Source organism: Pleurodeles waltl, unplaced genomic scaffold, assembly GCF_031143425.1.
Source record: "Pleurodeles waltl isolate 20211129_DDA unplaced genomic scaffold, aPleWal1.hap1.20221129 scaffold_86, whole genome shotgun sequence".
Classification (NCBI taxonomy): domain Eukaryota; kingdom Metazoa; phylum Chordata; class Amphibia; order Caudata; family Salamandridae; genus Pleurodeles; species Pleurodeles waltl.
The window spans coordinates 998,658-1,024,347 of NW_027150400.1; the positions used below are offsets into that span (position 1 = coordinate 998,658).

At 48.8% G+C, this 25,690-nt stretch overlaps 8 non-coding genes across 8 annotated transcripts; all 8 read left to right on the forward strand.

Moving 5' to 3' along the window:
• The first annotated feature begins 2,600 nt into the window (after nucleotides 1-2,600).
• TRNAE-CUC (transfer RNA glutamic acid (anticodon CUC)) lies at nucleotides 2,601-2,672 on the forward strand. Its single transcript has one exon. It is a non-coding gene; the product is annotated as a tRNA-Glu (tRNA).
• Nucleotides 2,673-5,775: 3,103 nt separating this feature from the next.
• Nucleotides 5,776-5,847, forward strand: TRNAE-CUC (transfer RNA glutamic acid (anticodon CUC)). Its single transcript has one exon. It is a non-coding gene; the product is annotated as a tRNA-Glu (tRNA).
• A 3,112-nt stretch (nucleotides 5,848-8,959) lies between these two features.
• On the forward strand, nucleotides 8,960-9,031 carry TRNAE-CUC (transfer RNA glutamic acid (anticodon CUC)). Its single transcript has one exon. It is a non-coding gene; the product is annotated as a tRNA-Glu (tRNA).
• A 3,108-nt stretch (nucleotides 9,032-12,139) lies between these two features.
• On the forward strand, nucleotides 12,140-12,211 carry TRNAE-CUC (transfer RNA glutamic acid (anticodon CUC)). Its single transcript has one exon. It is a non-coding gene; the product is annotated as a tRNA-Glu (tRNA).
• Nucleotides 12,212-15,317: 3,106 nt separating this feature from the next.
• On the forward strand, nucleotides 15,318-15,389 carry TRNAE-CUC (transfer RNA glutamic acid (anticodon CUC)). Its single transcript has one exon. It is a non-coding gene; the product is annotated as a tRNA-Glu (tRNA).
• Nucleotides 15,390-18,477: 3,088 nt separating this feature from the next.
• TRNAE-CUC (transfer RNA glutamic acid (anticodon CUC)) lies at nucleotides 18,478-18,549 on the forward strand. Its single transcript has one exon. It is a non-coding gene; the product is annotated as a tRNA-Glu (tRNA).
• Nucleotides 18,550-21,662: 3,113 nt separating this feature from the next.
• TRNAE-CUC (transfer RNA glutamic acid (anticodon CUC)) lies at nucleotides 21,663-21,734 on the forward strand. Its single transcript has one exon. It is a non-coding gene; the product is annotated as a tRNA-Glu (tRNA).
• Nucleotides 21,735-24,825: 3,091 nt separating this feature from the next.
• TRNAE-CUC (transfer RNA glutamic acid (anticodon CUC)) lies at nucleotides 24,826-24,897 on the forward strand. The gene has a single exon. It is a non-coding gene; the product is annotated as a tRNA-Glu (tRNA).
• Nucleotides 24,898-25,690: the final 793 nt, after the last annotated feature.

The following is a 25,690-nucleotide window of genomic DNA, read 5'->3' on the forward strand; positions in this document are numbered from 1 at the left end:
CCTTCTGCCTTCTGGCTGGACTTAAAATGTCCCTTTAGCCCCTGCCCCATAAGGCCTCTGACGGCGGGCACCTGCCTCAGGTGACTTCGGTCAGAAGGCCACTCCTTACTTCAGGCGCCAGCTGTCCCTTCAGGAGCCTCAGGGGAGGATAGCCTTGGCCGTGCCACACGCTGACCTTGACGGCAAGCGCTCGCATGGATGTCACCTAGGGGTCACCAGGGGTCGCAAGGGGCAAGCCAGATGTCGCAGCGGGCCCCTCCCCCATATGGCCTCTGACAGCGGGCCCCTACCTCAGTTGGCGCCAGTCAGAACGCCACTCCTTCTTTAAGGTGGCAGCTGTCCCTTCAGGAGACCTCAGATAGGATAGCCTGGGCCGAGCCACACACTGACCTTGCTGACCTCGACAGTAGGCACTTACATGGATGTCATTTAGGGTTCTCCAGGGGTTGCATGGGGCAAGCCAGGAGTTGCAGCGGGTCCCTGCCCCATAAGGCCTCTGACAGTGGGCCCCTGCCTCAGGTGACTTCAGTCAGAAGGCCACTCCTTCATTAAGGGAGCAGCTGTCTCTCCCGGAGTCCTCAAATAGGATAGCCTTGGCCACGTCACACACTGACCTCAACGGCATGACAATTTCATGGCGATGCAAAACTGCCACTCAGGGCCGGGTTTAGGGAGGTGCGAGCAGTGCGGCCGCACCGGGTGCTGACCAGGATTGGAGTTGCTGACCTCGGGGGGCGCTGTGTTTAGCAATAACTTACGAAACTTGCGATTTAAAAGCTCATGCTGGAAAGTTCCTTGTGTGTCCAAACTACAGAAAGCAAATAAAATGCCAAGATACCTCTTGTGATTACCGTTCCTGCTAGGGAGAGAGTTGGTGGTTTTGTCCAGAGGCAGCTTTGACTAGATATAAAATAGCGTAGAGGGTTCATGTGCCTGACGCAAAGAACAGAACCATATCTAATGTGGAGAGCTGTCTGGATAGTCAAGCAGCTATCCAGCTCTTTAAAACAAATCTAATCTATGTGAGAGGGGCTATGGATAGATGAGGGGCACATTTGGCAGGTGGCAGTGAGTGAATCCGAGTAGGTGGTGATGGAGTGAAGGGGGTTGGGGGGGTGCCAAAAAAGACTGTCTTCCAGCCACCAGGGCTACAGCCGGCCCTGCTGCTAGCAGGCAAAAATCTGGGCTCTCTCTGGCAGGAAGATTAATGAGAAGAGTTGTGTTGCCATTTTGATTGTTGCCTGAAATCTGTAAAGGGAAGGAACTCTGCAGCAGGTTGTATTAAATGTTAAGTTGAGACTAAGCAGAGCGCCCCCCCCCCCCCTGAGGTGGGTGCCCCCGTGCATGTGAGCGAGCAGTGCGAGTGCAACAGTTGCAGCATCCTTAAGCCAGCTCTGCCCCCCCGTGTGGGTGGGAAGGAAGTGAGAAATGGAAAAACTCAGACGCTTGGCACAGAGAGGGCGGGTTGGACAGAAGAAGGAGCTGCTCAGCACACACAAAAATATCTCTTCCTACTTAGTATAGTGGAGCGTGTCCCTGCCTGGGAGACTGGGGTTCAATTCCCCCACTTGGAAACTGCCTCTTCTTTTAAAGGCTTAAACCTACATTTTCAGAGCACCAGCAATCAATATTTACTTCAAATACCGTTTACAATCTCACACTCATACTACAGAGTACGCCCATTTTTCTTTCATCCACACACCTCCTCCAAATCGAAACATTTATTCATGCCATCAAGTACCTTTCAAAATCTAGCACCCACAATTTGGACCTAAGACTCTTTTTCACAACCATTTCTCCCTTTTCACTTAAACTTCGTGCCTACTTCCTTGAAAAAGGAAAGGTGGAATCAAGGATTTTTCATGAGATAAAAAGGAAAGTACTGCATGATAAAAAAAATGCATTTAAGCTATTTTGTTTTCTCACACTAAGTAAATGAAATGTTGGGGCACACTCTGAAGGAGGAATTGTTTTATAGGAAGGTGAAACCTTTTATCTTTAGATAAAGTGTAAAGTTGTATAATTTACAGACACACTGAGAAAGGAAAACAAGCAGTGACCCGGACGTGCCCACCCACTAATCTCATCAGAGCTTTTCTAGTTCCGAGGTTCTTCCATGACTATCGACAGCAGGTCATGTGTTACACTGCATTGTGGGACTCGTAGTTCTATACACAGCATTGTAAAAGAGGAGTGAAGGTCCCAGCACCTTAAGTAAAAGCCTGCACATGTAGAGCTGGAGATGCCTGCGTTGACCTGGGAAAGCTAAGAGCTGCCCTCCTATCGGGGCTCTGAGAAGAAGCACTGATCGTCCCTTTAATTGTACTTCTGAATTTTCCTGCTAGTTAAGTGTGTAAGTGCTATTACTGCTGAAGGATGGGATGTCTTATGAGGGTGTGCTAGGTCTTGGAGAGCTGTAAAGTGTGAAGAGTTGTGAGTGCATTTGAGGTGCAGTCAATTTCTTTCTTCATGCTGTGCCTGAAAATGGTGTGTCCTTGCATGTCTGCTTTAATTTTCCTGTAATAGGAAATGGGATCCTGAGTAGCCTGCTGAGCAGTTCTTGTTTCTATATTGGGTGGTGGTGGACGACCTGTGCCTGCTCCCTGGTGGTCTAGTGGTTAGGATTCGGCGCTCTCACCGCCGCGGCCCGGGTTCGATTCCCGGTCAGGGAACGCGCAGTTCCTTACACTTTTTACTTCTACACTTACATTTCTTATAGGAAACCTTTCATTTTACACTTTTCATGGATTCAAACACATTAGGAAACCTTTCAATTACAAATGCTTCATTACCACTAGTTCTTCTTTAATTGACTTTTCTCACAATATCACACAGCTTTCTCACAGCTCTTTTTTTCACTCCAAATAACATCTGAAAGCACTCCATCTTGCTGTGATCAGCTGAGAGCTCCAGAGCTCTTGCTTGTCCACATAGTGACTGCAAGATGTCTCCAGGGGGCACATTTCCCTGCTGCACCAGGAATACCCTTTGTAAGTGTCAGCGCAGTGTGTATAAGATTGGGGTTGCCTCCTTTCTTAGAACCTGAATTTCACAGCTTTTCTCAATATTTTTACCAGCCTGGAATTAAACGTACAGACGAGGTAGTTCAAAAAACACAGCCAGGTGGCAGCCCTACTAAGGAGGAAGTCCTGCCCCAGGACAGCACAGACCAAACCTTCTGCCTTCTGGCTGGACTTAAAATGTCCCTTTAGCCCCTGCCCCATAAGGCCTCTGACGGCGGGCACCTGCCTCAGGTGACTTCGGTCAGAAGGCCACTCCTTACTTCAGGCGCCAGCTGTCCCTTCAGGAGCCTCAGGGGAGGATAGCCTTGGCCGTGCCACACGCTGACCTTGACGGCAAGCGCTCGCATGGATGTCACCTAGGGGTCACCAGGGGTCGCAAGGGGCAAGCCAGATGTCGCAGCGGGCCCCTCCCCCATATGGCCTCTGACAGCGGGCCCCTACCTCAGTTGGCGCCAGTCAGAACGCCACTCCTTCTTTAAGGTGGCAGCTGTCCCTTCAGGAGACCTCAGATAGGATAGCCTGGGCCGAGCCACACACTGACCTTGCTGACCTCGACAGTAGGCACTTACATGGATGTCATTTAGGGTTCTCCAGGGGTTGCATGGGGCAAGCCAGGAGTTGCAGCGGGTCCCTGCCCCATAAGGCCTCTGACAGTGGGCCCCTGCCTCAGGTGACTTCAGTCAGAAGGCCACTCCTTCATTAAGGGAGCAGCTGTCTCTCCCGGAGTCCTCAAATAGGATAGCCTTGGCCACGTCACACACTGACCTCAACGGCATGACAATTTCATGGCGATGCAAAACTGCCACTCAGGGCCGGGTTTAGGGAGGTGCGAGCAGTGCGGCCGCACCGGGTGCTGACCAGGATTGGAGTTGCTGACCTCGGGGGGCGCTGTGTTTAGCAATAACTTACGAAACTTGCGATTTAAAAGCTCATGCTGGAAAGTTCCTTGTGTGTCCAAACTACAGAAAGCAAATAAAATGCCAAGATACCTCTTGTGATTACCGTTCCTGCTAGGGAGAGAGTTGGTGGTTTTGTCCAGAGGCAGCTTTGACTAGATATAAAATAGCGTAGAGGGTTCATGTGCCTGACGCAAAGAACAGAACCATATCTAATGTGGAGAGCTGTCTGGATAGTCAAGCAGCTATCCAGCTCTTTAAAACAAATCTAATCTATGTGAGAGGGGCTATGGATAGATGAGGGGCACATTTGGCAGGTGGCAGTGAGTGAATCCGAGTAGGTGGTGATGGAGTGAAGGGGGTTGGGGGGGTGCCAAAAAAGACTGTCTTCCAGCCACCAGGGCTACAGCCGGCCCTGCTGCTAGCAGGCAAAAATCTGGGCTCTCTCTGGCAGGAAGATTAATGAGAAGAGTTGTGTTGCCATTTTGATTGTTGCCTGAAATCTGTAAAGGGAAGGAACTCTGCAGCAGGTTGTATTAAATGTTAAGTTGAGACTAAGCAGAGCGCCCCCCCCCCCCCCTGAGGTGGGTGCCCCCGTGCATGTGAGCGAGCAGTGCGAGTGCAACAGTTGCAGCATCCTTAAGCCAGCTCTGCCCCCCCGTGTGGGTGGGAAGGAAGTGAGAAATGGAAAAACTCAGACGCTTGGCACAGAGAGGGCGGGTTGGACAGAAGAAGGAGCTGCTCAGCACACACAAAAATTTCTCTTCCTACTTAGTATAGTGGAGAGTGTCCCTTCCTGGGAGACTCGGGTTCAATTCCCCCACTTGGAAACTGCCTCTTCTTTTAAAGGCTTAAACCTACATTTTCAGAGCACCAGCAATCAATATTTACTTCAAATACCGTTTACAATCTCACACTCATACTACAGAGTACGCCCATTTTTCTTTCATCCACACACCTCCTCCAAATCGAAACATTTATTCATGCCATCAAGTACCTTTCAAAATCTAGCACCCACAATTTGGACCTAAGACTCTTTTTCACAACCATTTCTCCCTTTTCATTTAAACTTCGTGCCTACTTCCTTGAAAAAGGAAAGGTGGAATCAAGGATTTTTCATGAGATAAAAAGGAAAGTACTGCATGATAAAAAAAATGCATTTAAGCTATTTTGTTTTCTCACACTAAGTAAATGAAATGTTGGGGCACACTCTGAAGGAGGAATTGTTTTATAGGAAGGTGAAACCTTTTATCTTTAGATAAAGTGTAAAGTTGTATAATTTACAGACACACTGAGAAAGGAAAACAAGCATTGACCCGGACGTGCCCACCCACTAATCTCATCAGAGCTTTTCTAGTTCCGAGGTTCTTCCATGACTATCGACAGCAGGTCATGTGTTACACTGCATTGTGGGACTCGTAGTTCTATACACAGCATTGTAAAAGAGGAGTGCAGGTCCCAGCACCTTAAGTAAAAGCCTGCACATGTAGAGCTGGAGATGCCTGCGTTGACCTGGGAAAGCTAAGAGCTGCCCTCCTATCGGGGCTCTGAGAAGAAGCACTGATCGTCCCTTTAATTGTACTTCTGAATTTTCCTGCTAGTTAAGTGTGTAAGTGCTATTACTGCTGAAGGATGGGATGTCTTATGAGGGTGTGCTAGGTCTTGGAGAGCTGTAAAGTGTGAAGAGTTGTGAGTGCATTTGAGGTGCAGTCAATTTCTTTCTTCATGCTGTGCCTGAAAATGGTGTGTCCTTGCATGTCTGCTTTAATTTTCCTGTAATAGGAAATGGGATCCTGAGTAGCCTGCTGACCAGTTCTTGTTTCTATATTGGGTGGTGGTGGACGACCTGTGCCTGCTCCCTGGTGGTCTAGTGGTTAGGATTCGGCGCTCTCACCGCCGCGGCCCGGGTTCGATTCCCGGTCAGGGAACGCGAAGTTCCTTACACTTTTTACTTCTACACTTACATTTCTTATAGGAAACCTTTCATTTTACACTTTTCATGGATTCAAACACATTAGGAAACCTTTCAATTACAAATGCTTCATTACCACTAGTTCTTCTTTAATTGACTTTTCTCACAATATCACACAGCTTTCTCACAGCTCTTTTTTTCACTCCAAATAACATCTGAAAGCACTCCATCTTGCTGTGATCAGCTGAGAGCTCCAGAGCTCCAGAGCTCTTGCTTGTCCACATAGTGACTGCAAGATGTCTCCAGGGGGCACATTTCCCTGCTGCACCAGGAATACCCTTTGTAAGTGTCAGCGCAGTGTGTATAAGATTGGGGTTGCCTCCTTTCTTAGAACCTGAATTTCACAGCTTTTCTCAATATTTTTACCAGCCTGGAATTAAACGTACAGACGAGGTAGTTCAAAAAACACAGCCAGGTGGCAGCCCTACTAAGGAGGAAGTCCTGCCCCAGGACAGCACAGACCAAACCTTCTGCCTTCTGGCTGGACTTAAAATGTCCCTTTAGCCCCTGCCCCATAAGGCCTCTGACGGCGGGCACCTGCCTCAGGTGACTTCGGTCAGAAGGCCACTCCTTACTTCAGGCGCCAGCTGTCCCTTCAGGAGCCTCAGGGGAGGATAGCCTTGGCCGTGCCACACGCTGACCTTGACGGCAAGCGCTCGCATGGATGTCACCTAGGGGTCACCAGGGGTCGCAAGGGGCAAGCCAGATGTCGCAGCGGGCCCCTCCCCCATATGGCCTCTGACAGCGGGCCCCTACCTCAGTTGGCGCCAGTCAGAACGCCACTCCTTCTTTAAGGTGGCAGCTGTCCCTTCAGGAGACCTCAGATAGGATAGCCTGGGCCGAGCCACACACTGACCTTGCTGACCTCGACAGTAGGCACTTACATGGATGTCATTTAGGGTTCTCCAGGGGTTGCATGGGGCAAGCCAGGAGTTGCAGCGGGTCCCTGCCCCATAAGGCCTCTGACAGTGGGCCCCTGCCTCAGGTGACTTCAGTCAGAAGGCCACTCCTTCATTAAGGGAGCAGCTGTCTCTCCCGGAGTCCTCAAATAGGATAGCCTTGGCCACGTCACACACTGACCTCAACGGCATGACAATTTCATGGCGATGCAAAACTGCCACTCAGGGCCGGGTTTAGGGAGGTGCGAGCAGTGCGGCCGCACCGGGTGCTGACCAGGATTGGAGTTGCTGACCTCGGGGGGCGCTGTGTTTAGCAATAACTTACGAAACTTGCGATTTAAAAGCTCATGCTGGAAAGTTCCTTGTGTGTCCAAACTACAGAAAGCAAATAAAATGCCAAGATACCTCTTGTGATTACCGTTCCTGCTAGGGAGAGAGTTGGTGGTTTTGTCCAGAGGCAGCTTTGACTAGATATAAAATAGCGTAGAGGGTTCATGTGCCTGACGCAAAGAACAGAACCATATCTAATGTGGAGAGCTGTCTGGATAGTCAAGCAGCTATCCAGCTCTTTAAAACAAATCTAATCTATGTGAGAGGGGCTATGGATAGATGAGGGGCACATTTGGCAGGTGGCAGTGAGTGAATCCGAGTAGGTGGTGATGGAGTGAAGGGGGTTGGGGGGGTGCCAAAAAAGACTGTCTTCCAGCCACCAGGGCTACAGCCGGCCCTGCTGCTAGCAGGCAAAAATCTGGGCTCTCTCTGGCAGGAAGATTAATGAGAAGAGTTGTGTTGCCATTTTGATTGTTGCCTGAAATCTGTAAAGGGAAGGAACTCTGCAGCAGGTTGTATTAAATGTTAAGTTGAGACTAAGCAGAGCGCCCCCCCCCCCCCCCTGAGGTGGGTGCCCCCGTGCATGTGAGCGAGCAGTGCGAGTGCAACAGTTGCAGCATCCTTAAGCCAGCTCTGCCCCCCCGTGTGGGTGGGAAGGAAGTGAGAAATGGAAAAACTCAGACGCTTGGCACAGAGAGGGCGGGTTGGACAGAAGAAGGAGCTGCTCAGCACACACAAAAATATCTCTTCCTACTTAGTATAGTGGAGAGTGTCCCTGCCTGGGAGACTGGGGTTCAATTCCCCCACTTGGAAACTGCCTCTTCTTTTAAAGGCTTAAACCTACATTTTCAGAGCACCAGCAATCAATATTTACTTCAAATACCGTTTACAATCTCACACTCATACTACAGAGTACGCCCATTTTTCTTTCATCCACACACCTTCTCCAAATCGAAACATTTATTCATGCCATCAAGTACCTTTCAAAATCTAGCACCCACAATTTGGACCTAAGACTCTTTTTCACAACCATTTCTCCCTTTTCATTTAAACTTCCTGCCTACTTCCTTGAAAAAGGAAAGGTGGAATCAAGGATTTTTCATGAGATAAAAAGGAAAGTACTGCATGATAAAAAAAATGCATTTAAGCTATTTTGTTTTCTCACACTAAGTAAATGAAATGTTGGGGCACACTCTGAAGGAGGAATTGTTTTATAGGAAGGTGAAACCTTTTATCTTTAGATAAAGTGTAAAGTTGTATAATTTACAGACACACTGAGAAAGGAAAACAAGCAGTGACCCGGACGTGCCCACCCACTAATCTCATCAGAGCTTTTCTAGTTCTGAGGTTCTTCCATGACTATCGACAGCAGGTCATGTGTTACACTGCATTGTGGGACTCGTAGTTCTATACACAGCATTGTAAAAGAGGAGTGCAGGTCCCAGCACCTTAAGTAAAAGCCTGCACATGTAGAGCTGGAGATGCCTGCGTTGACCTGGGAAAGCTAAGAGCTGCCCTCCTATCGGGGCTCTGAGAAGAAGCACTGATCGTCCCTTTAATTGTACTTCTGAATTTTCCTGCTAGTTAAGTGTGTAAGTGCTATTACTGCTGAAGGATGGGATGTCTTATGAGGGTGTGCTAGGTCTTGGAGAGCTGTAAAGTGTGAAGAGTTGTGAGTGCATTTGAGGTGCAGTCAATTTCTTTCTTCATGCTGTGCCTGAAAATGGTGTGTCCTTGCATGTCTGCTTTAATTTTCCTGTAATAGGAAAAGAGATCCTGAGTAGCCTGCTGACCAGTTTTTGTTTCTATATTGGGTGGTGGTGGACGACCTGTGCCTGCTCCCTGGTGGTCTAGTGGTTAGGATTCGGCGCTCTCACCGCCGCGGCCCGGGTTCGATTCCCGGTCAGGGAACGCGAAGTTCCTTACACTTTTTACTTCTACACTTACATTTCTTATAGGAAACCTTTCATTTTACACTTTTCATGGATTCAAACACATTAGGAAACCTTTCAATTACAAATGCTTCATTACCACTAGTTCTTCTTTAATTGACTTTTCTCACAATATCACACAGCTTTCTCACAGCTCTTTTTTTCACTCCAAATAACATCTGAAAGCACTCCATCTTGCTGTGATCAGCTGAGAGCTCCAGAGCTCCAGAGCTCTTGCTTGTCCACATAGTGACTGCAAGATGTCTCCAGGGGGCACATTTCCCTGCTGCACCAGGAATACCCTTTGTAAGTGTCAGCGCAGTGTGTATAAGATTGGGGTTGCCTCCTTTCTTAGAACCTGAATTTCACAGCTTTTCTCAATATTTTTACCAGCCTGGAATTAAACGTACAGACGAGGTAGTTCAAAAAACACAGCCAGGTGGCAGCCCTACTAAGGAGGAAGTCCTGCCCCAGGACAGCACAGACCAAACCTTCTGCCTTCTGGCTGGACTTAAAATGTCCCTTTAGCCCCTGCCCCATAAGGCCTCTGACGCCGGGCTCCTGCCTCAGGTGACTTCGGTCAGAAGGCCACTCCTTACTTCAGGCGCCAGCTGTCCCTTCAGGAGCCTCAGGGGAGGATAGCCTTGGCCGTGCCACACGCTGACCTTGACGGCAAGCGCTCGCATGGATGTCACCTAGGGGTCACCAGGGGTCGCAAGGGGCAAGCCAGATGTCGCAGCGGGCCCCTCCCCCATATGGCCTCTGACAGCGGGCCCCTACCTCAGTTGGCGCCAGTCAGAACGCCACTCCTTCTTTAAGGTGGCAGCTGTCCCTTCAGGAGACCTCAGATAGGATAGCCTGGGCCGAGCCACACACTGACCTTGCTGACCTCGACAGTAGGCACTTACATGGATGTCATTTAGGGTTCTCCAGGGGTTGCATGGGGCAAGCCAGGAGTTGCAGCGGGTCCCTGCCCCATAAGGCCTCTGACAGTGGGCCCCTGCCTCAGGTGACTTCAGTCAGAAGGCCACTCCTTCATTAAGGGAGCAGCTGTCTCTCCCGGAGTCCTCAAATAGGATAGCCTTGGCCACGTCACACACTGACCTCAACGGCATGACAATTTCATGGCGATGCAAAACTGCCACTCAGGGCCGGGTTTAGGGAGGTGCGAGCAGTGCGGCCGCACCGGGTGCTGACCAGGATTGGAGTTGCTGACCTCGGGGGGCGCTGTGTTTAGCAATAACTTACGAAACTTGCGATTTAAAAGCTCATGCTGGAAAGTTCCTTGTGTGTCCAAACTACAGAAAGCAAATAAAATGCCAAGATACCTCTTGTGATTACCGTTCCTGCTAGGGAGAGAGTTGGTGGTTTTGTCCAGAGGCAGCTTTGACTAGATATAAAATAGCGTAGAGGGTTCATGTGCCTGACGCAAAGAACAGAACCATATCTAATGTGGAGAGCTGTCTGGATAGTCAAGCAGCTATCCAGCTCTTTAAAACAAATCTAATCTATGTGAGAGGGGCTATGGATAGATGAGGGGCACATTTGGCAGGTGGCAGTGAGTGAATACGAGTAGGTGGTGATGGAGTGAAGGGGGTTGGGGGGGTGCCAAAAAAGACTGTCTTCCAGCCACCAGGGCTACAGCCGGCCCTGCTGCTAGCAGGCAAAAATCTGGGCTCTCTCTGGCAGGAAGATTAATGAGAAGAGTTGTGTTGCCATTTTGATTGTTGCCTGAAATCTGTAAAGGGAAGGAACTCTGCAGCAGGTTGTATTAAATGTTAAGTTGAGACTAAGCAGAGCGCCCCCCCCCCCCGAGGTGGGTGCCCCCGTGCATGTGAGCGAGCAGTGCGAGTGCAACAGTTGCAGCATCCTTAAGCCAGCTCTGCCCCCCCGTGTGGGTGGGAAGGAAGTGAGAAATGGAAAAACTCAGACGCTTGGCACAGAGAGGGCGGGTTGGACAGAAGAAGGAGCTGCTCAGCACACACAAAAATATCTCTTCCTACTTAGTATAGTGGAGCGTGTCCCTGCCTGGGAGACTGGGGTTCAATTCCCCCACTTGGAAACTGCCTCTTCTTTTAAAGGCTTAAACCTACATTTTCAGAGCACCAGCAATCAATATTTACTTCAAATACCGTTTACAATCTCACACTCATACTACAGAGTACGCCCATTTTTCTTTCATCCACACACCTCCTCCAAATCGAAACATTTATTCATGCCATCAAGTACCTTTCAAAATCTAGCACCCACAATTTGGACCTAAGACTCTTTTTCACAACCATTTCTCCCTTTTCACTTAAACTTCGTGCCTACTTCCTTGAAAAAGGAAAGGTGGAATCAAGGATTTTTCATGAGATAAAAAGGAAAGTACTGCATGATAAAAAAAATGCATTTAAGCTATTTTGTTTTCTCACACTAAGTAAATGAAATGTTGGGGCACACTCTGAAGGAGGAATTGTTTTATAGGAAGGTGAAACCTTTTATCTTTAGATAAAGTGTAAAGTTGTATAATTTACAGACACACTGAGAAAGGAAAACAAGCAGTGACCCGGACGTGCCCACCCACTAATCTCATCAGAGCTTTTCTAGTTCCGAGGTTCTTCCATGACTATCGACAGCAGGTCATGTGTTACACTGCATTGTGGGACTCGTAGTTCTATACACAGCATTGTAAAAGAGGAGTGAAGGTCCCAGCACCTTAAGTAAAAGCCTGCACATGTAGAGCTGGAGATGCCTGCGTTGACCTGGGAAAGCTAAGAGCTGCCCTCCTATCGGGGCTCTGAGAAGAAGCACTGATCGTCCCTTTAATTGTACTTCTGAATTTTCCTGCTAGTTAAGTGTGTAAGTGCTATTACTGCTGAAGGATGGGATGTCTTATGAGGGTGTGCTAGGTCTTGGAGAGCTGTAAAGTGTGAAGAGTTGTGAGTGCATTTGAGGTGCAGTCAATTTCTTTCTTCATGCTGTGCCTGAAAATGGTGTGTCCTTGCATGTCTGCTTTAATTTTCCTGTAATAGGAAATGGGATCCTGAGTAGCCTGCTGAGCAGTTCTTGTTTCTATATTGGGTGGTGGTGGACGACCTGTGCCTGCTCCCTGGTGGTCTAGTGGTTAGGATTCGGCGCTCTCACCGCCGCGGCCCGGGTTCGATTCCCGGTCAGGGAACGCGCAGTTCCTTACACTTTTTACTTCTACACTTACATTTCTTATAGGAAACCTTTCATTTTACTCTTTTCATGGATTCAAACACATTAGGAAACCTTTCAATTACAAATGCTTCATTACCACTAGTTCTTCTTTAATTGACTTTTCTCACAATATCACACAGCTTTCTCACAGCTCTTTTTTTCACTCCAAATAACATCTGAAAGCACTCCATCTTGCTGTGATCAGCTGAGAGCTCCAGAGCTCTTGCTTGTCCACATAGTGACTGCAAGATGTCTCCAGGGGGCACATTTCCCTGCTGCACCAGGAATACCCTTTGTAAGTGTCAGCGCAGTGTGTATAAGATTGGGGTTGCCTCCTTTCTTAGAACCTGAATTTCACAGCTTTTCTCAATATTTTTACCAGCCTGGAATTAAACGTACAGACGAGGTAGTTCAAAAAACACAGCCAGGTGGCAGCCCTACTAAGGAGGAAGTCCTGCCCCAGGACAGCACAGACCAAACCTTCTGCCTTCTGGCTGGACTTAAAATGTCCCTTTAGCCCCTGCCCCATAAGGCCTCTGACGGCGGGCACCTGCCTCAGGTGACTTCGGTCAGAAGGCCACTCCTTACTTCAGGCGCCAGCTGTCCCTTCAGGAGCCTCAGGGGAGGATAGCCTTGGCCGCGCCACACGCTGACCTTGACGGCAAGCGCTCGCATGGATGTCACCTAGGGGTCACCAGGGGTCGCAAGGGGCAAGCCAGATGTCGCAGCGGGCCCCTCCCCCATATGGCCTCTGACAGCGGGCCCCTACCTCAGTTGGCGCCAGTCAGAACGCCACTCCTTCTTTAAGGTGGCAGCTGTCACTTCAGGAGACCTCAGATAGGATAGCCTGGGCCGAGCCACACACTGACCTTGCTGACCTCGACAGTAGGCACTTACATGGATGTCATTTAGGGTTCTCCAGGGGTTGCATGGGGCAAGCCAGGAGTTGCAGCGGATCCCTGCCCCATAAGGCCTCTGACAGTGGGCCCCTGCCTCAGGTGACTTCAGTCAGAAGGCCACTCCTTCATTAAGGGAGCAGCTGTCTCTCCCGGAGTCCTCAAATAGGATAGCCTTGGCCACGTCACACACTGACCTCAACGGCATGACAATTTCATGGCGATGCAAAACTGCCACTCAGGGCCGGGTTTAGGGAGGTGCGAGCAGTGCGGCCGCACCGGGTGCTGACCAGGATTGGAGTTGCTGACCTCGGGGGGCGCTGTGTTTAGCAATAACTTACGAAACTTGCGATTTAAAAGCTCATGCTGGAAAGTTCCTTGTGTGTCCAAACTACAGAAAGCAAATAAAATGCCAAGATACCTCTTGTGATTACCGTTCCTGCTAGGGAGAGAGTTGGTGGTTTTGTCCAGAGGCAGCTTTGACTAGATATAAAATAGCGTAGAGGGTTCATGTGCCTGACGCAAAGAACAGAACCATATCTAATGTGGACAGCTGTCTGGATAGTCAAGCAGCTATCCAGCTCTTTAAAACAAATCTAATCTATGTGAGAGGGGCTATGGATAGATGAGGGGCACATTTGGCGGGTGGCAGTGAGTGAATCCGAGTAGGTGGTGATGGAGTGAAGGGGGTTGGGGGGTGCCAAAAAAGACTGTCTTCCAGCCACCAGGGCTACAGCCGGCCCTGCTGCTAGCAGGCAAAAATCTGAGCTCTCTCTGGCAGGAAGATTAATGAGAAGAGTTGTGTTGCCATTTTGATTGTTGCCTGAAATCTGTAAAGGGAAGGAACTCTGCAGCAGGTTGTATTAAATGTTAAGTTGAGACTAAGCAGAGCGCCCCCCCCCCCCTGAGGTGGGTGCCCCCGTGCATGTGAGCGAGCAGTGCGAGTGAAACAGTTGCAGCATCCTTAAGCCAGCTCTGCCCCCCGTGTGGGTGGGATGGAAGTGAGAAATGGAAAAACTCAGACGCTTGGCACAGAGAGGGCGGGTTGGACAGAAGAAGGAGCTGATCAGCACGCACAAAAATATCTCTTCCTACTTAGTATAGTGGAGAGTGTCCCTGCCTGGGACCTGGGAGACTGGGGTTCAATTCCCCTACTGAGAAACTGCCTCTTCTTTTAAAGGCTTAAACCTACATTTTCAGAGCACCAGCAATCAATATTTACTTCAAATACCGTTTACAATCTCACACTCATACTACAGAGTACGCCCATTTTTCTTTCATCCACACACCTCCTCCAAATCGAAACATTTATTCATGCCATCAAGTACCTTTCAAAATCTAGCACCCACAATTTGGACCTAAGACTCTTTTTCACAACCATTTCTCCCTTTTCATTTAAACTTCCTGCCTACTTCCTTGAAAAAGGAAAGGTGGAATCAAGGATTTTTCATGAGATAAAAAGGAAAGTACTGCATGATAAAAAAAATGCATTTAAGCTATTTTGTTTTCTCACACTAAGTAAATGAAATGTTGGGGCACACTCTGAAGGAGGAATTGTTTTATAGGAAGGTGAAACCTTTTATCTTTAGATAAAGTGTAAAGTTGTATAATTTACAGACACACTGAGAAAGGAAAACAAGCAGTGACCCGGACGTGCCCACCCACTAATCTCATCAGAGCTTTTCTAGTTCCGAGGTTCTTCCATGACTATCGACAGCAGGTCATGTGTTACACTGCATTGTGGGACTCGTAGTTCTATACACAGCATTGTAAAAGAGGAGTGCAGGTCCCAGCACCTTAAGTAAAAGCCTGCACATGTAGAGCTGGAGATGCCTGCGTTGACCTGGGAAAGCTAAGAGCTGCCCTCCTATCGGGGCTCTGAGAAGAAGCACTGATCGTCCCTTTAATTGTACTTCTGAATTTTCCTGCTAGTTAAGTGTGTAAGTGCTATAACTGCTGAAGGATGGGATGTCTTATGAGGGTGTGCTAGGTCTTGGAGAGCTGTAAAGTGTGAAGAGTTGTGAGTGCATTTGAGGTGCAGTCAATTTCTTTCTTCATGCTGTGCCTGAAAATGGTGTGTCCTTGCATGTCTGCTTTAATTTTCCTGTAATAGGAAATGGGATCCTGAGTAGCCTGCTGACCAGTTCTTGTTTCTATATTGGGTGGTGGTGGACGACCTGTGCCTGCTCCCTGGTGGTCTAGTGGTTAGGATTCGGCGCTCTCACCGCCGCGGCCCGGGTTCGATTCCCGGTCAGGGAACGCGAAGTTCCTTACACTTACATTTCTTATAGGAAACCTTTCATTTTACACTTTTCATGGATTCAAACACATTAGGAAACCTTTCAATTACAAATGCTTCATTACCACTAGTTCTTCTTTAATTGACTTTTCTCACAATATCACACAGCTTTCTCACAGCTCTTTTTTTCACTCCAAATAACATCTGAAAGCACTCCATCTTGCTGTGATCAGCTGAGAGCTCCAGAGCTCTTGCTTGTCCACATAGTGACTGCAAGATGTCTCCAGGGGGCACATTTCCCTGCTGCACCAGGAATACCCTTTGTAAGTGTCAGCGCAGTGTGTATAAGATTGGGGTTGCCTCCTTTCTTAGAACCTGAATTTCACAGCTTTTCTCAATATTTTTACCAGCCTGGAATTAAACGTACAGACGAGGTAGTTCAAAAAACACAGCCAGGTGGCAGCCCTACTAAGGAGGAAGTCCTGCCCCAGGACAGCACAGACCAAACCTTCTGCCTTCTGGCTGGACTTAAAATGTCCCTTTAGCCCCTGCCCCATAAGGCCTCTGACGGCGGGCACCTGCCTCAGGTGACTTCGGTCAGAAGGCCACTCCTTACTTCAGGCGCCAGCTGTCCCTTCAGGAGCCTCAGGGGAGGATAGCCTTGGCCGTGCCACACGCTGACCTTGACGGCAAGCGCTCGCATGGATGTCACCTAGGGGTCACCAGGGGTCGCAAGGGGCAAGCCAGATGTCGCAGCGGGCCCCTCCCCCATATGGCCTCTGACAGCGGGCCCCTACCTCAGTTGGCGCCAGTCAGAACGCCACTCCTTCTTTAAGGTGGCAGCTGTCCCTTCAGGAGACCTCAGATAGGATAGCCTGGGCCGAGCCACACACTGACCTTGCTGACCTCGACAGTAGGCACTTACATGGATGTCATTTAGGGTTCTCCAGGGGTTGCATGGGGCAAGCCAGGAGTTGCAGCGGGTCCCTGCCCCATAAGGCCTCTGACAGTGGGCCCCTGCCTCAGGTGACTTCAGTCAGAAGGCCACTCCTTCATTAAGGGAGCAGCTGTCTCTCCCGGAGTCCTCAAATAGGATAGCCTTGGCCACGTCACACACTGACCTCAACGGCATGACAATTTCATGGCGATGCAAAACTGCCACTCAGGGCCGGGTTTAGGGAGGTGCGAGCAGTGCGGCCGCACCGGGTGCTGACCAGGATTGGAGTTGCTGACCTCGGGGGGCGCTGTGTTTAGCAATAACTTACGAAACTTGCGATTTAAAAGCTCATGCTGGAAAGTTCCTTGTGTGTCCAAACTACAGAAAGCAAATAAAATGCCAAGATACCTCTTGTGATTACCGTTCCTGCTAGGGAGAGAGTTGGTGGTTTTGTCCAGAGGCAGCTTTGACTAGATATAAAATAGCGTAGAGGGTTCATGTGCCTGACGCAAAGAACAGAACCATATCTAATGTGGAGAGCTGTCTGGATAGTCAAGCAGCTATCCAGCTCTTTAAAACAAATCTAATCTATGTGAGAGGGGCTATGGATAGATGAGGGGCACATTTGGCAGGTGGCAGTGAGTGAATCCGAGTAGGTGGTGATGGAGTGAAGGGGGTTGGGGGGGTGCCAAAAAAGACTGTCTTCCAGCCACCAGGGCTACAGCCGGCCCTGCTGCTAGCAGGCAAAAATCTGGGCTCTCTCTGGCAGGAAGATTAATGAGAAGAGTTGTGTTGCCATTTTGATTGTTGCCTGAAATCTGTAAAGGGAAGGAACTCTGCAGCAGGTTGTATTAAATGTTAAGTTGAGACTAAGCAGAGCGCCCCCCCCCCCCCCTGAGGTGGGTGCCCCCGTGCATGTGAGCGAGCAGTGCGAGTGCAACAGTTGCAGCATCCTTAAGCCAGCTCTGCCCCCCCGTGTGGGTGGGAAGGAAGTGAGAAATGGAAAAACTCAGACGCTTGGCACAGAGAGGGCGGGTTGGACAGAAGAAGGAGCTGCTCAGCACACACAAAAATTTCTCTTCCTACTTAGTATAGTGGAGAGTGTCCCTTCCTGGGAGACTCGGGTTCAATTCCCCCACTTGGAAACTGCCTCTTCTTTTAAAGGCTTAAACCTACATTTTCAGAGCACCAGCAATCAATATTTACTTCAAATACCGTTTACAATCTCACACTCATACTACAGAGTACGCCCATTTTTCTTTCATCCACACACCTCCTCCAAATCGAAACATTTATTCATGCCATCAAGTACCTTTCAAAATCTAGCACCCACAATTTGGACCTAAGACTCTTTTTCACAACCATTTCTCCCTTTTCATTTAAACTTCGTGCCTACTTCCTTGAAAAAGGAAAGGTGGAATCAAGGATTTTTCATGAGATAAAAAGGAAAGTACTGCATGATAAAAAAAATGCATTTAAGCTATTTTGTTTTCTCACACTAAGTAAATGAAATGTTGGGGCACACTCTGAAGGAGGAATTGTTTTATAGGAAGGTGAAACCTTTTATCTTTAGATAAAGTGTAAAGTTGTATAATTTACAGACACACTGAGAAAGGAAAACAAGCATTGACCCAGACGTGCCCACCCACTAATCTCATCAGAGCTTTTCTAGTTCCGAGGTTCTTCCATGACTATCGACAGCAGGTCATGTGTTACACTGCATTGTGGGACTCGTAGTTCTATACACAGCATTGTAAAAGAGGAGTGCAGGTCCCAGCACCTTAAGTAAAAGCCTGCACATGTAGAGCTGGAGATGCCTGCGTTGACCTGGGAAAGCTAAGAGCTGCCCTCCTATCGGGGCTCTGAGAAGAAGCACTGATCGTCCCTTTAATTGTACTTCTGAATTTTCCTGCTAGTTAAGTGTGTAAGTGCTATTACTGCTGAAGGATGGGATGTCTTATGAGGGTGTGCTAGGTCTTGGAGAGCTGTAAAGTGTGAAGAGTTGTGAGTGCATTTGAGGTGCAGTCAATTTCTTTCTTCATGCTGTGCCTGAAAATGGTGTGTCCTTGCATGTCTGCTTTAATTTTCCTGTAATAGGAAATGGGATCCTGAGTAGCCTGCTGACCAGTTCTTGTTTCTATATTGGGTGGTGGTGGACGACCTGTGCCTGCTCCCTGGTGGTCTAGTGGTTAGGATTCGGCGCTCTCACCGCCGCGGCCCGGGTTCGATTCCCGGTCAGGGAACGCGAAGTTCCTTACACTTTTTACTTCTACACTTACATTTCTTATAGGAAACCTTTCATTTTACACTTTTCATGGATTCAAACACATTAGGAAACCTTTCAATTACAAATGCTTCATTACCACTAGTTCTTCTTTAATTGACTTTTCTCACAATATCACACAGCTTTCTCACAGCTCTTTTTTTCACTCCAAATAACATCTGAAAGCACTCCATCTTGCTGTGATCAGCTGAGAGCTCCAGAGCTCCAGAGCTCTTGCTTGTCCACATAGTGACTGCAAGATGTCTCCAGGGGGCACATTTCCCTGCTGCACCAGGAATACCCTTTGTAAGTGTCAGCGCAGTGTGTATAAGATTGGGGTTGCCTCCTTTCTTAGAACCTGAATTTCACAGCTTTTCTCAATATTTTTACCAGCCTGGAATTAAACGTACAGACGAGGTAGTTCAAAAAACACAGCCAGGTGGCAGCCCTACTAAGGAGGAAGTCCTGCCCCAGGACAGCACAGACCAAACCTTCTGCCTTCTGGCTGGACTTAAAATGTCCCTTTAGCCCCTGCCCCATAAGGCCTCTGACGGCGGGCACCTGCCTCAGGTGACTTCGGTCAGAAGGCCACTCCTTACTTCAGGCGCCAGCTGTCCCTTCAGGAGCCTCAGGGGAGGATAGCCTTGGCCGTGCCACACGCTGACCTTGACGGCAAGCGCTCGCATGGATGTCACCTAGGGGTCACCAGGGGTCGCAAGGGGCAAGCCAGATGTCGCAGCGGGCCCCTCCCCCATATGGCCTCTGACAGCGGGCCCCTACCTCAGTTGGCGCCAGTCAGAACGCCACTCCTTCTTTAAGGTGGCAGCTGTCCCTTCAGGAGACCTCAGATAGGATAGCCTGGGCCGAGCCACACACTGACCTTGCTGACCTCGACAGTAGGCACTTACATGGATGTCATTTAGGGTTCTCCAGGGGTTGCATGGGGCAAGCCAGGAGTTGCAGCGGGTCCCTGCCCCATAAGGCCTCTGACAGTGGGCCCCTGCCTCAGGTGACTTCAGTCAGAAGGCCACTCCTTCATTAAGGGAGCAGCTGTCTCTCCCGGAGTCCTCAAATAGGATAGCCTTGGCCACGTCACACACTGACCTCAACGGCATGACAATTTCATGGCGATGCAAAACTGCCACTCAGGGCCGGGTTTAGGGAGGTGCGAGCAGTGCGGCCGCACCGGGTGCTGACCAGGATTGGAGTTGCTGACCTCGGGGGGCGCTGTGTTTAGCAATAACTTACGAAACTTGCGATTTAAAAGCTCATGCTGGAAAGTTCCTTGTGTGTCCAAACTACAGAAAGCAAATAAAATGCCAAGATACCTCTTGTGATTACCGTTCCTGCTAGGGAGAGAGTTGGTGGTTTTGTCCAGAGGCAGCTTTGACTAGATATAAAATAGCGTAGAGGGTTCATGTGCCTGACGCAAAGAACAGAACCATATCTAATGTGGAGAGCTGTCTGGATAGTCAAGCAGCTATCCAGCTCTTTAAAACAAATCTAATCTATGTGAGAGGGGCTATGGATAGATGAGGGGCACATTTGGCAGGTGGCAGTGAGTGAATCCGAGTAGGTGGTGATGGAGTGAAGGGGGTTGGGGGGGTGCCAAAAAAGACTGTCTTCCAGCCACCAGGGCTACAGCCGGCCCTGCTGCTAGCAGGCAAAAATCTGGGCTCTCTCTGGCAGGAAGATTAATGAGAAGAGTTGTGTTGCCATTTTGATTGTTGCCTGAAATCTGTAAAGGGAAGGAACTCTGCAGCAGGTTGTATTAAATGTTAAGTTGAGACTAAGCAGAGCGCCCCCCCCCCCCCCCCCTGAGGTGGGTGCCCCCGTGCATGTGAGCGAGCAGTGCGAGTGCAACAGTTGCAGCATCCTTAAGCCAGCTCTGCCCCCCCGTGTGGGTGGGAAGGAAGTGAGAAATGGAAAAACTCAGACGCTTGGCACAGAGAGGGCGGGTTGGACAGAAGAAGGAGCTGCTCAGCACACACAAAAATATCTCTTCCTACTTAGTATAGTGGAGAGTGTCCCTGCCTGGGAGACTGGGGTTCAATTCCCCCACTTGGAAACTGCCTCTTCTTTTAAAGGCTTAAACCTACATTTTCAGAGCACCAGCAATCAATATTTACTTCAAATACCGTTTACAATCTCACACTCATACTACAGAGTACGCCCATTTTTCTTTCATCCACACACCTTCTCCAAATCGAAACATTTATTCATGCCATCAAGTACCTTTCAAAATCTAGCACCCACAATTTGGACCTAAGACTCTTTTTCACAACCATTTCTCCCTTTTCATTTAAACTTCCTGCCTACTTCCTTGAAAAAGGAAAGGTGGAATCAAGGATTTTTCATGAGATAAAAAGGAAAGTACTGCATGATAAAAAAAATGCATTTAAGCTATTTTGTTTTCTCACACTAAGTAAATGAAATGTTGGGCACACTCTGAAGGAGGAATTGTTTTATAGGAAGGTGAAACCTTTTATCTTTAGATAAAGTGTAAAGTTGTATAATTTACAGACACACTGAGAAAGGAAAACAAGCAGTGACCCGGACGTGCCCACCCACTAATCTCATCAGAGCTTTTCTAGTTCCGAGGTTCTTCCATGACTATCGACAGCAGGTCATGTGTTACACTGCATTGTGGGACTCGTAGTTCTATACACAGCATTGTAAAAGAGGAGTGCAGGTCCCAGCACCTTAAGTAAAAGCCTGCACATGTAGAGCTGGAGATGCCTGCGTTGACCTGGGAAAGCTAAGAGCTGCCCTCCTATCGGGGCTCTGAGAAGAAGCACTGATCGTCCCTTTAATTGTACTTCTGAATTTTCCTGCTAGTTAAGTGTGTAAGTGCTATAACTGCTGAAGGATGGGATGTCTTATGAGGGTGTGCTAGGTCTTGGAGAGCTGTAAAGTGTGAAGAGTTGTGAGTGCATTTGAGGTGCAGTCAATTTCTTTCTTCATGCTGTGCCTGAAAATGGTGTGTCCTTGCATGTCTGCTTTAATTTTCCTGTAATAGGAAATGGGATCCTGAGTAGCCTGCTGACCAGTTCTTGTTTCTATATTGGGTGGTGGTGGACAACCTGTGCCTGCTCCCTGGTGGTCTAGTGGTTAGGATTCGGCGCTCTCACCGCTGCGGCCCGGGTTCGATTCCCGGTCAGGGAACGCGAAGTTCCTTACACTTACATTTCTTATAGGAAACCTTTCATTTTACACTTTTCATGGATTCAAACACATTAGGAAACCTTTCAATTACAAATGCTTCATTACCACTAGTTCTTCTTTAATTGACTTTTCTCACAATATCACACAGCTTTCTCACAGCTCTTTTTTTCATTCCAAATAACATCTGAAAGCACTCCATCTTGCTGTGATCAGCTGAGAGCTCCAGAGCTCTTGCTTGTCCACATAGTGACTGCAAGATGTCTCCAGGGGGCACATTTCCCTGCTGCACCAGGAATACCCTTTGTAAGTGTCAGCGCAGTGTGTATAAGATTGGGGTTGCCTCCTTTCTTAGAACCTGAATTTCACAGCTTTTCTCAATATTTTTACCAGCCTGGAATTAAACGTACAGACGAGGTAGTTCAAAAAACACAGCCAGGTGGCAGCCCTACTAAGGAGGAAGTCCTGCCCCAGGACAGCACAGACCAAACCTTCTGCCTTCTGGCTGGACTTAAAATGTCCCTTTAGCCCCTGCCCCATAAGGCCAATAACGGCGGGCACCTGCCTCAGGTGACTTCGGTCAGAAGGCCACTCCTTACTTCAGGCGCCAGCTGTCCCTTCAGGAGCCTCAGGGGAGGATAGCCTTGGCCGTGCCACACGCTGACCTTGACGGCAAGCGCTCGCATGGATGTCACCTAGGGGTCACCAGGGGTCGCAAGGGGCAAGCCAGATGTCGCAGCGGGCCCCTCCCCCATATGGCCTCTGACAGCGGGCCCCTACCTCAGTTGGCGCCAGTCAGAACGCCACTCCTTCTTTAAGGTGGCAGCTGTCCCTTCAGGAGACCTCAGATAGGATAGCCTGGGCCGAGCCACACACTGACCTTGCTGACCTCGACAGTAGGCACTTACATGGATGTCATTTAGGGTTCTCCAGGGGTTGCATGGGGCAAGCCAGGAGTTGCAGCGGGTCCCTGCCCCATAAGGCCTCTGACAGTGGGCCCCTGCCTCAGGTGACTTCAGTCAGAAGGCCACTCCTTCATTAAGGGAGCAGCTGTCTCTCCCGGAGTCCTCAAATAGGATAGCCTTGGCCACGTCACACACTGACCTCAACGGCATGACAATTTCATGGCGATGCAAAACTGCCACTCAGGGCCGGGTTTAGGGAGGTGCGAGCAGTGCGGCCGCACCGGGTGCTGACCAGGATTGGAGTTGCTGACCTCGGGGGGCGCTGTGTTTAGCAATAACTTACGAAACTTGCGATTTAAAAGCTCATGCTGGAAAGTTCCTTGTGTGTCCAAACTACAGAAAGCAAATAAAATGCCAAGATACCTCTTGTGATTACCGTTCCTGCTAGGGAGAGAGTTGGTGGTTTTGTCCAGAGGCAGCTTTGACTAGATATAAAATAGCGTAGAGGGTTCATGTGCCTGACGCAAAGAACAGAACCATATCTAATGTGGAGAGCTGTCTGGATAGTCAAGCAGCTATCCAGCTCTTTAAAACAAATCTAATCTATGTGAGAGGGGCTATGGATAGATGAGGGGCACATTTGGCGGGTGGCAGTGAGTGAATCCGAGTAGGTGGTGATGGAGTGAAGGGGGTTGGGGGGGGGCCAAAAAAGACTGTCTTCCAGCCACCAGGGCTACAGCCGGCCCTGCTGCTAGCAGGCAAAAATCTGGGCTCTCTCTGGCAGGAAGATTAATGAGAAGAGTTGTGTTGCCATTTTGATTGTTGCCTGAAATCTGTAAAGGGAAGGAACTCTGCAGCAGGTTGTATTAAATGTTAAGTTGAGACTAAGCAGAGCGCCCCCCCCCCCTGAGGTGGGTGCCCCCGTGCATGTGAGCGAGCAGTGCGAGTGCAACAGTTGCAGCATCCTTAAGCCAGCTCTGCCCCCCGTGTGGGTGGGAAGGAAGTGAGAAATGGAAAAACTCAGACGCCTGGCACAGAGAGGGCGGGTTGGACAGAAGAAGGAGCTGCTCAGCACACACAAAAATATCTCTTCCTACTTAGTATAGTGGAGAGTGTCCCTGCCTGGGACCTGGGAGACTGGGGTTCAATTCCCCAACTGGGAAACTGCCTCTTCTTTTAAAGGCTTAAACCTACATTTTCAGAGCACCAGCAATCAATATTTACTTCAAATACCGTTTACAATCTCACACTCATACTACAGAGTACGCCCATTTTTCTTTCATCCACACACCTCCTCCAAATCGAAACATTTATTCATGCCATCAAGTACCTTTCAAAATCTAGCACCCACAATTTGGACCTAAGACTCTTTTTCACAACCATTTCTCCCTTTTCATTTAAACTTCCTGCCTACTTCCTTGAAAAAGGAAAGGTGGAATCAAGGATTTTTCATGAGATAAAAAGGAAAGTACTGCATGATAAAAAAAATGCATTTAAGCTATTTTGTTTTCTCACACTAAGTAAATGAAATGTTGGGGCACACTCTGAAGGAGGAATTGTTTTATAGGAAGGTGAAACCTTTTATCTTTAGATAAAGTGTAAAGTTGTATAATTTACAGACACACTGAGAAAGGAAAACAAGCATTGACCCGGACGTGCCCACCCACTAATCTCATCAGAGCTTTTCTAGTTCCGAGGTTCTTCCATGACTATCGACAGCAGGTCATGTGTTACACTGCATTGTGGGACTCGTAGTTCTATACACAGCATTGTAAAAGAGGAGTGCAGGTCCCAGCACCTTAAGTAAAAGCCTGCACATGTAGAGCTGGAGATGCCTGCGTTGACCTGGGAAAGCTAAGAGCTGCCCTCCTATCGGGGCTCTGAGAAGAAGCACTGATCGTCCCTTTAATTGTACTTCTGAATTTTCCTGCTAGTTAAGTGTGTAAGTGCTATTACTGCTGAAGGATGGGATGTCTTATGAGGGTGTGCTAGGTCTTGGAGAGCTGTAAAGTGTGAAGAGTTGTGAGTGCATTTGAGGTGCAGTCAATTTCTTTCTTCATGCTGTGCCTGAAAATGGTGTGTCCTTGCATGTCTGCTTTAATTTTCCTGTAATAGGAAATGGGATCCTGAGTAGCCTGCTGACCAGTTCTTGTTTCTATATTGGGTGGTGGTGGACGACCTGTGCTTGCTCCCTGGTGGTCTAGTGGTTAGGATTCGGCGCTCTCACCGCCGCGGCCCGGGTTCGATTCCCGGTCAGGGAACGCGAAGTTCCTTACACTTTTTACTTCTACACTTACATTTCTTATAGGAAACCTTTCATTTTACACTTTTCATGGATTCAAACACATTAGGAAACCTTTCAATTACAAATGCTTCATTACCACTAGTTCTTCTTTAATTGACTTTTCTCACAATATCACACAGCTTTCTCACAGCTCTTTTTTTCACTCCAAATAACATCTGAAAGCACTCCATCTTGCTGTGATCAGCTGAGAGCTCCAGAGCTCCAGAGCTCTTGCTTGTCCACATAGTGACTGCAAGATGTCTCCAGGGGGCACATTTCCCTGCTGCACCAGGAATACCCTTTGTAAGTGTCAGCGCAGTGTGTATAAGATTGGGGTTGCCTCCTTTCTTAGAACCTGAATTTCACAGCTTTTCTCAATATTTTTACCAGCCTGGAATTAAACGTACAGACGAGGTAGTTCAAAAAACACAGCCAGGTGGCAGCCCTACTAAGGAGGAAGTCCTGCCCCAGGACAGCACAGACCAAACCTTCTGCCTTCTGGCTGGACTTAAAATGTCCCTTTAGCCCCTGCCCCATAAGGCCTCTGACGGCGGGCACCTGCCTCAGGTGACTTCGGTCAGAAGGCCACTCCTTACTTCAGGCGCCAGCTGTCCCTTCAGGAGCCTCAGGGGAGGATAGCCTTGGCCGTGCCACACGCTGACCTTGACGGCAAGCGCTCGCATGGATGTCACCTAGGGGTCACCAGGGGTCGCAAGGGGCAAGCCAGATGTCGCAGCGGGCCCCTCCCCCATATGGCCTCTGACAGCGGG